The sequence below is a fragment of the Vitis riparia genome, chromosome 3 (genome assembly GCF_004353265.1).
Source record: "Vitis riparia cultivar Riparia Gloire de Montpellier isolate 1030 chromosome 3, EGFV_Vit.rip_1.0, whole genome shotgun sequence".
In the NCBI taxonomy this organism is placed as follows: Eukaryota; Viridiplantae; Streptophyta; class Magnoliopsida; order Vitales; family Vitaceae; genus Vitis; species Vitis riparia.
In genome coordinates this window covers 20,044,435-20,055,169 of record NC_048433.1, presented here as the reverse complement: position 1 = coordinate 20,055,169, position 10,735 = coordinate 20,044,435, and positions in this window count along the sequence as shown.

Below are 10,735 nucleotides of genomic sequence, written 5' to 3'. Positions count from 1 at the left end.
TTTCAATCACAACAAATTTAAACAAAATATAAGCAAAGTAAAGAGATAGAGTTTAGAGAATTCAAACTTGGGTTTATAGTGGTTCGGCACTTCCTTGCCTACGTCCACTCTCCTCAACCTCCTAATCGAGTGAGGGTTCCACTAACTTGAAGCTTCAACCAAGCTTCCAATCTTTTTACACTTGGATTCCGGCTCCAATGGGCTCTTACACAACCTCTTTAAGATTCAACCCTATTGAAGGCATTAATACTTAGATTGTTACAAGATATAATCACTCAACCTAGCTTAAGGATGGCTCAAATACAAGACAAAGCTAGGATGACAAACAAGAGTGCACTAAAGGATATGCAAGTGGTGATTTAATGCACTATGAAAGAAATGAGAGTTTTTTTTTTTATCAAGAACAGGTAGGTAGGCTTAGAATACAAGTGTTCTCTTCTTAATAAATGAAGTGGAGCTCTCAATTTATAGGTTTCTAAGCTCGGAAGTCAAAAACAACAAAAGGTAACCTCGTCCGGTCGAGCTAGGGGTCGACCGGTTCACTAGCCATTGGAGCATTTAATGCATGACAGGTTACCGTTGCCTCAATCGGTCCTCTACCGGTCCTCGACAGGTAATAGAAATACCTCGACCAGGAAAAGAAGGCTACTGGGAGAGAGAGAAGGTTTTTGACCTTCCTCAACCGGTCCTCGGTCGGACGACCACAACCGGTCGACCGGTTGGCCATAGCCTCGACCAATTGAGCCTTTTTGGCCCCGAAAACCTATTTTTTGATTCCTTTCTTTTCTAACACTTAGGCAAGGTCTTTAGGTAAATTATTAAGCCAATTATAAAACATTTTTCCTTAGGTACATTAGTTAAAAACTCGGGTTTTAACGAAATCGACGTTTTAAGGAATAAACCGAGTTTTCTAAGATGCATGAAACGTATGAAAATCCTAAGTGCACTCATGCATTCATCTTACATTAGTTTCCTATGATCACAAGTCTTCCAAGCATCTCGATCTTGTATCCATTTGGTCATTTGATGAATTTTCGAGTTTATACCTGAGATTCTTAAACATTTAAGCCAATTAGTCACTTAACTATGGTTTGTTATCATCAAAACCCGATTAGGAGAACCCTTGGGCTAACACAAGAGATCCCTAGAATTCTTTAGAAAGTCTTGGACTCCTCTCATGCCTTTCACACTCTTCCCACCAATGGCTTAGTGTAGATGGCTCTAGGAGTCTCTAGAAGCTTCTTGTCCTCTACATAACCTTATGAGGAGGGTCATTTGAAGCATCTCGTGACATTTAACTCACTTTTCAACTGCCCAAGACCACATCAACTCAATCCCCATTAACCGTTCTATTCCCCATATTGTAGCTATTTTTTAGCTACTCGAGACACACCTCAGTAAAGTCCTTAATCAACCATCTCATTCCCCTATTGTAGCCCATCCATTTGGCTACTCAAAACCACTTCCACATAGTTGTGTCAGCCGTCCATGGTAGTCATTTGCTAGCCCACAACCTAGCCATAAGATAGCTCATCCCAAGCTGTCATAACCCATACCTCTATGTCAAAATTTCTCCCCATGATAAAAAAAAAAAAAAAAAAAAAAAAAAAAAAAAAAAAACCCATTAAACCAGCCCATCGTTTTCTTTCTTCATAACCCAATCTAGTTTCTCTCTCAAAAGCTCATCACTATCACTCTAAATAAATTCACTTTGTCTCTAAACAATGCATCAAAATCTGTATGTCCAAGTTGCTCAGTGTGAAGACCAAGTTAAAGCCGAGTTTTAGAAGGTGGTCTATAGCGTGTAACGTTGGCTCTCCTTGAAGGTACCACAAGATTTTTGATCTGCAACTAGAGCAAGATGGCCCGAAAGTGGCTGCCATGAAGAAGAATGTCGGGCTTTTTGACAAGGAAGATGTTCAGATGACACTACTGACGATTGCTCCACATGTCTTTCCAAGCTTAAGTCTCATGATCGGTTTCAATTACTCCCGAGCAGTTGCTTTACTTTCCATGATTGATGCCCTCTATGTTTCTTTCTGATGTTCATGATGGAAACAAGATTTTTATAAAGGCCATGCATGGCCATGCATATTGCTTTCGCTTTTTATTTGATTTATTTTGTGTTATATTTGTGAGCTCAATATTCTCTATGGTTGTAAGACCATGTAAATTATCATATACCGTAATTAACTAAGAAAAATATTAGATAATTGAGTGGCGGGAGAGTTAGTTTCAGTTAAGGCCTATTTGGCCAGAAAAATAGGATATGGTTTTGAGACTCATGATGTTTGCATTGAGTTGATCAGATAATGAGGTCACGTGAGGGATCACCAACCTGTTTTCGAGGAGTTTCTAGCAGCGGTATAAAAACAAGAGAGACCACCTCTGTTTGGAACAAAGTTTTTAAAGGCGAAAGTATAAGGCGAGACGTTTTTGTGTTCGTGAGGCGAGGTGTAAGCTTTGAGGCGTTGAGGCATAAGCTTTTTGAGCCTCACATTATATAATTAATTAATATTTTAAATATATAAAATAAAATAGCATAAATAAAAACATGAAAACAATTCATTAGAATCATAAAATAAAATAAAAAACAAAAAAAAACATACTAGTTCCCTACTTTCACAAAAAACCATAACAAAGTCATAAAATAGATTCTAGATTCAACTATACTAATAGTTTTAAACTTTAACAAAAAGCCATAACTAAGTCATGAAATAGAAGATAGAGTCAACCATAATAATAGTTCTAAACTTTTACAAAAAATCCATAACTAAGTCATGAAATAACAATTAGAGTAAATTGTTTCAACTTAAATCCTCATCTCCAAGGTCATCATCATCCTCATCCAATGTATGATCAATAGTAGGAAAATGTCCACTATCATGTATCCCTATTTCATGTAAATCTTCATCTTCATCAATTGGTGTCAAATTCAACTCCTTCTCTTTGCCTTTGCCTCCACTTGTACCTAGCATAAAGTATTAATTAGGTGTAAATATTATAAGTTTTTTTTATTAAATTTAATCAAATTTATGACTTCAATTTTTGAGTACTTGGTACTTCATTATGTTTTCTTTTGTAGGAATGTGAAGAAACCATGTGATCTGATGATGGTTGAGTCTCTTGGGAGTTGGGTGACACAACTCTAATAGCATCAACACTGAATAACTCATTATCTTGAAGCCAACAAAGATCAAGGGGGAGGAGGGGATCTTCTTTCTCAGCAATCCATTCATCATCTGAATCAATCTCCTCTACCAAAATTGGATCAACATTTTGTTTCCTTTGTAGACTTCGTTCTCTCAATCTAGTGTTGTGCCTTACATACACTAGAACATTCAACCTTTGATGTTCAAGTCTTTTTTTTTTTTTTTTTTTTTTTGTATGGATCTACAAATAATAAAAGAAACAAGTTTATGTGTTAAAATGAAATAAAGTTCTCTAACATTGAAATAGAAATATATGTATAAAATTTTACAAAAATAGAAGTATTACCGATTTAAATGTGCTCCAATTTCTTTCACATCCCGAAGCACTACAAGTAAGGCTAAGGACTCGAATAGAAAACTTTTGCAACTCCTGTGTTGAACCCCCAAAACGCATCCACCAACTTGTAGGACTTCTTAATGTTCGAGAATCAATTGCCATACGACTCCCAAATTCACCCATTGCTTGGTCATATGAGTCCAACTGAATGTCAGCTTTTAAACGTTCTTGATAATCCAACATCCTATCCATTTCAAATAATCCCTTCCTCACCTCATCAACATTAGAGAACTTATCTCCATACCGCAATTGAGGATTAAGATAATAACCTGCTGCATGTAAAGGTCGATGAAGTTGTGGAGTCCATCTTGCATAAATTTGTCTCCAAATTGGGCCATATTTTCTCTCAATCCCCTGACAATGAAATGCAATATTCTCCTTGGTTGAATCCATCAACTCATAAATATAACCCATGGCTGGTCTTTCCTCTGAATCAACCTTTCTCAAGAAACTAACTAATGGAATAGTGGTCTTTATTCAAAAAGCAACATGAGGCCAAAAATTTGGATCAAACAACACTATACTTCGAGTTTTCACACCTTCTACCTTTTTAGCCCATGTGCTTGAACACCATTTTTCTGAGAACATTGCTATAAGAGCTTGCTTTTGCTTATAAAGACTTTGGAGAGTAAGAAATGTAGTAGCAAACCGTGTAATTACTGGACAAAGAAGTTCATGATTTTTTGTAAATGTTCTCATCAAGCTAAGAACCCAAGTATGCCCATATGAACTTCACTACTTGCCTAGCTCGAGAAAGTATAGTAGCATGAACATTTAGCTTTTCAATATCCTCCAACATCAAATCAATACAATGAGCAGCACAAGGAGTCCACCACAATCTTCTCATTTTTTCCATAAGCCTCATTCCAGCATTCACATAATTAGAGGCATTATCAGTGATGACTTGCACAACATTCTCATCTCTAATTTCTTCAACCACCTCATCAAGATATCTGAACATCAATTCCCCATTTTTTTATTGTATCAGAAGCATTAATTGATTTCATAAACCAAGTGCCAATAGGACTATTCACCAAAAAATTGATAAGACACCTACTCTTTCCATTTGTCCAACCATCTGACATAATTGAACATCTATATTGTTTCCAAGCTTTTTTGTGATCTTCCATAATGATACTTAGGTCATTCACCTCTTCTTTAAGAATCCATGTCCTCAATTTGTGCATAGATGGAGCTAGGCTTAAACCCGGACCCAAAATTTGCAACAACATCTATTATAGGAAACCAATAAGGATCATTCACAGTGTTGAATAGGAGACCTTTTGAATACATAAACCTACCAATTTTTCTACACACTTCATTCCTTTCTTTTTGCTTCCACTTTGAATTCAAAGTACTTTGTCTAGGTTGTGAAGTGGTAAATTTATCCATGGGTCCCCTGGGAATAGGTCCCCACTCCCACTCCCACTTCCACTCCCTAATGTCCCTATTGTTTTAGACAAAGTACTCTCATGCATTGAAGTTGGACCCATACCAATTTCTTGGAGCAATTCATTTCTTTTCATTTTTTGATCCTTAAAATTGGCCAATGCCTCTTTACATTCCAATCTAGCATCTTCACTAACTTTGTTGCATGGTTTCATACCATGATGAGTTCAGGCTAAGTGATGTTTGAGTCTATTCACCCCTCCCGTGCATCTTTGATTGCAAAATTTACATCTTAAATATTGCTCCTCGGAAACTTCAATAACATACTTCCACACAAAATCTTTTTTTGAATTTTTCGAATCGAAAGAACTCATTCTAAAAAAACACCAATAATAATATTCAAATTTCTATATAACAATATAATTGACTAAAAAATATTAACAAGACATAATTGAAATGAATTTAAAAATGAAATACAAAATTTAATTGGTTTAAATTTAAAAGAACCAATATTTTTTAGAGGAATTTAAGAATTATACACATAAATTTTAATTGGAATTTAATAATGAACTAAAGAAAATTTGGGTGAAAATTAAAATTAAACCAGAAATAAAAAAAAAAAAAAATTAAGTAGAATATTTAAACCAATTTACCAGAATATTTAAAAAATAAAAATGGATAAAGGAAGAAACGACTTACTGGTTGGCTGAGAGTTTGGTCAAAATTATTTAAATATATATGCATATATATTGGATGAAGAGGCAGAGTTAATTTGATAAAAAAAATAAAATAAAATTTGATGAAGAGTCGACTGCCAGAGAGAAAAAGAAGCCTCTGTGTCAACTACCAAGAGAGATGGAGAGGGAGAAACCATGGAAGAGGGAGAAAACCATGGGAGATGAAGCCGAGAGGGGAAAAGAAATGAAGAGATGAAGAGGTAGGAAAACATGGGAGACGAAGAGAGGGAGATCGTGAGTTCGCGACATACCTGGAAATGAACGAGAGGGATCGCCGTTAGAGAAAATGCACTACGGTTGGTCGCCACCTAAGGTTGAGCACTCAGTCGCCGCTTGAGGTAGGGTTTCGTTTTGAGTTTTTCTCCCAATTTGTGTTTGCCAAAGTTTTCAATTGGGACTCGGATTTCAAGGATTACTTAGGGTTTTTTTTTTTTAATTTCTGTTCATGGCCACATTAGCTCCCACAAAGCGTACACCTTCTTCTTGGAGCGTAAAAGACACGATCAAAATGCGCCTCAGTCACGCCTCATTGGAAAAGGCATACGCCTTTTAGGAGCCGCATTTAATTTCTTACGCCTAAAGGCGTTTTGCCCCCACCTCGCCCTGAGGTGCGCTTCAAGGCACGCCCGAGAAACACCTTTAAAAACTTTGGTTTGGAAGTTAGTGATTTTTTTGGCTTGTGAGATTCTTCATTTCTTTTGAGAAAGAACTTGAGAGAAAAAGGAAAGAGAAAAAAAGCTTGAGAGTTTTGGAAAAAGGAAGTTAAGATTGAGAGCTCCAGCAAAAACTGTCGTTCCATAGAGCTTCAGGCTATAGGATTTTGCATATTGCATCTTCTTTTTAGGTTCTAATTTCTTTAAATTTCTTCATCTATTCGCGAAATCAAGCATATGATTATTGTTTTTATGGTTCTTATTTTATTTTTTAAAAATCAGATTACTTGAGAGATTGTAATTGTATCTCATTCATCTATTATGAATTTGTATCAGTTATGGTTGTGTTGGAATTTTGGAATGATATATATATATATATATTGTGGTCTCTGTATTGTTCTACATTGATTCTGGTCATTTATGTAGGATTCTAAGTTGTTAGTTTTGGTAATCCTTATATGTCGATTTAAATCAGATTATTGGAAAGTCGTTGATTGTATTTTGCTTGTTTATTTTATGATTTGTTGCCTTGAAATATTGAGATGATTTTTTGCGGTCGCTATCTTTCTATGATGAACTTGATAATTTCTTTTTTGGTGATTTTTTTTTCTAGTAACTAGATCGGACTATTTTTGAGGTTTTATTAATTGTATTCTCGTTCATTTATTTTGATCTATATTATTCTAATTACCTTGAAACATTAGAATGAATTATTTGTGGATTCTATTTTTTTTTTTTTAACACATTCTAATCACTCTTTTGGAACCTTGAAACATTATTTTTGACAAATTTTTCATGGATCTATCTTAATGTAATAGTCACATGATTCCAAATTGTTTCTTTTGAGTTTCAGTTGTTGAAAGCTGCTTTAAGTATTTTATAATCCAAGATTGAGAAACTTCTTGATAATCTCAAGCGGTTTAATTAAATTATATATTAGATTCATGATTTTCTTTAAATTCTTGTTACTTTTGGAAATACTTGGATATATGTTATGAAATAATGGCAGTCGTGGTGAATAATACATAATTGGTTGTAGAAAAATGTTGATATTTATTGAATTTTGAATAATAATCTATTGGGTTTATTACACTTTACCACATCTTCCCCAACCTATACCATGTTTTGCACATTGCCCCCTCAAATTCAAAATCGAGCAATGTATCCTCCAAGATTGATAATTGCATGCAATGTACATTTTATGAGTCATGACATTACATTTTTTAATGGCATGACACACTCCACGTGATCGAGGGCAAAAGGGTCATTCTTAATAAGTGAAGGTAAAAGATTAATTTCATTTTAAAACCCTAAAACCTTAAGCCAACTCTCCTTCTTCCTTCATTCGTTTTCTAGAAACCATATTTTCTTGCCAACCAAACAAGCTTGACCAAACACATTTGCAGTGTCTTAAAGAAAAGACAAATTCACAAAAAAAAAAAAAAAAAAAAAAAAAACCAAATAAGTTGTTTTATCTAGTAGTGGACAGGGCAAGCAAGAAACTAGAAAATGTTCCATTGATTGTTTGACAGAAAATACTTTCCCGGAAAACCTTTCATAGTCCAATGTCAAAGCAATCACAAATCCAAATGAAACTAAGAGAAATCAAAATTGTACAAGACTGTGGAGGCAATAAATGAAAAATGAAGATGTCTAACATAAACAAAGATAGAATTAAAAAGAATGCCAATCATAAAGTAAAAAAAAAAAAATCACTTGATGCATGAAAAAACAATTGAAAACTATGCAGAACTACAAAGAAATAAACTAATATTGACAAACTAAATTCCCCCAAAATTTAAAAGATAAAAAATTAAAAATACCATAACAAATTGTAAATAAGTTTCCTCAAATTTTCCCCACATTTTCTCCAACTTTTCTGAAACATCAAAACGAAACCCTATTCTAAAACAACAAATTGAAGCATTATATCAAAATTTTCAACTATTTTCTTCGTCGAGTTTTTTTTAAAAAAAAAAATCTTCAGATTTTCTTAAACATCAAACCAAAACCTTAACCAGAACCCTCTTTGCCAAGATTTTTTACCCATTAAAAAGATTACAAGACAAAAAAGCTATCGTTGAACTTCATGTCTTCTCTTCAATGTTAGCTCTTCGATGCCTACATTAGCTTCCTTTAGACTTTAAGGCTTCAACTGCAATTTAAAGATCCAACAAAAGGAACGGTAAAAGGGGATGAATGAACAATGAGGAAGAGGAGGGTTGGAGGGGTTTTATTTTGGTTTCAAAATTACCCTTTTGCCCTCACTTAAACAGATCACATGGAGAGCACATGCGTCTTCCATCAAAAAATGTAACACCGTCACTCCAAAAATGCATATTGCATGAACTGATAAAGTATAGAGGGTATATTGCTCAATTTTAAACTCAAGGGGGTAATGTGCAAAACATGCTATAAGTTAGAGGGGTAAAGTGTATTAAATCCAAATCTATATATAAAAAGTGGATGTATAACCAGTCATGGGTGTTTTTAGTGGCTTTTAATGATAAGTAATGGTGTTTTAAGTGGAATAAAGTAATTTCAATGTGAATAAGGATGGCGTCCATGAATGAATGATATTGTGCCTAAATTTTGAAACATCCATGAGTATTTGTGCTTGAATTTTAAGTATATATACATTTATGTAGTTGTTCATGATGTAAATAGTCCCATGCTTGAAATCTAAATTAGAGAATACATGTAGCCATTCACAAATGCATAATATAGTGATTAACTTTTAAATAAAAATAATGTGCATAACTAGCCATGAGTGAAATGATATCATGCTCGAAAATTTTTTATTGAGACATTGATACATTTGACCATTAGTAGAAAGGGTTTTTATTGATCTTTAAAATGGAGGATGAGATTAATGCAACCATTGATTGGTGCCTTGTTCATATGTAATATAAGGATTTTTTTATTTTTATTTTTATGATTAGTGTTGGTGTTCTTATTTGAAGTAAAATATTCAACTCCCTAACTCCAATTTTGATTACCAATATTTTCTTTTTATTCACTTCTTATCATTTTGATGATTTTTGGATATGAATTAGTTTAAGTTGGGTGTGGACAAATCAGGCCACACACAAGTGTTGTTAGAATTGACATTTAGGAAATTGTATGATTAAATGTTTATTGCTCAATAAATTATGATTGCAATTGCATTAATTTTTCTTCAAAATTTCTTTAAATAAGCCATTGGATAATTACATGACAACTGGCTTTGGATAAATTCTTTTAATGTTGATTCATGAAAATTTGATTTTTTTTCTTTTTTTAATTCTTTCACACATGCATACTTACAATTTTTTGGTGATCCATGTTTCAGAATCTGTATGTATTAATATTTTTAGAAAAATTGTTTTTATATCTCTTTCATAACAAAATCAATCCTTAAACCTATATTTAAAATTCATCTTAGTCCTTTTACGTATGAAATTCCAATTTTCCAAAAGATTATGCTACCAATTTTATTTGGTATGCATATTTGAAAAGGTTTTAAAATGAATTTTTGTTTTGAATACACACAAATTAAAATTTATAGCTCCAATCAATGGAGTTTTTATGGATAAATTTGTGAAAATTAAAATGGGATTTGATATATCCTACATACAAAGTTTTCCAAAATATGGTTTTCTATTAACAATGTTGATAGTTCATTATACTCTTGAACTTGTAAATTAGAATTCAACCATTTAGAAACTCTTTAAAATCTTTATAATTATTTCATGATATTTTGGACTTTTTGAATTTGATTTCAGAATTTTGTTTAAGTCAAAAATAATTTCCCAAAAAGAAGATATAAATCAATCTTTCAAAATGTTCAATTTTCACTCTATTTTTTACACTCAGTCTTGTTTTTCAAAATTAAATTACTAAACGATCTCTTTAATTTATTTAAACAATTTTCTTAAATTTAATTGTTGATACCTAAAATATTAAGAAACGATTTCTAAAATGAGAGAGATAATTGTTTTCTTCTTGCACCCATTTCAAGTGTTCTTCTGAAGCTAAGTGGTGCTTATTTATTTTAAATATGTTATGAATGTTATATTGACTCGTGGTTATTTTTCATTTAAAATAGACATATCAATCTAGTTATGTGAATTTTTGTATGATTTTAGGACATTTCTAAGTCAATTAAAAAATTCAATTGTTGAATACCTTAAAAAGATGCCATGTTCTGGACCTATTATTATTGTTATGAAATCTAGTATTAAATGAGACCTAGTTAGTTAATTCAATCACTTAGATGATAAACTAGACATATAGTAGATATTCTCTAAAAATTTTCATGAACAAACTTAACTTCCAGATATTTGTTTTAGATTTATTTTTTAGAGTCTTTCTATCTTTATCATTTCTTGATTTTTTCTATAATGTAACCTTTTTTTTGTTGAATAA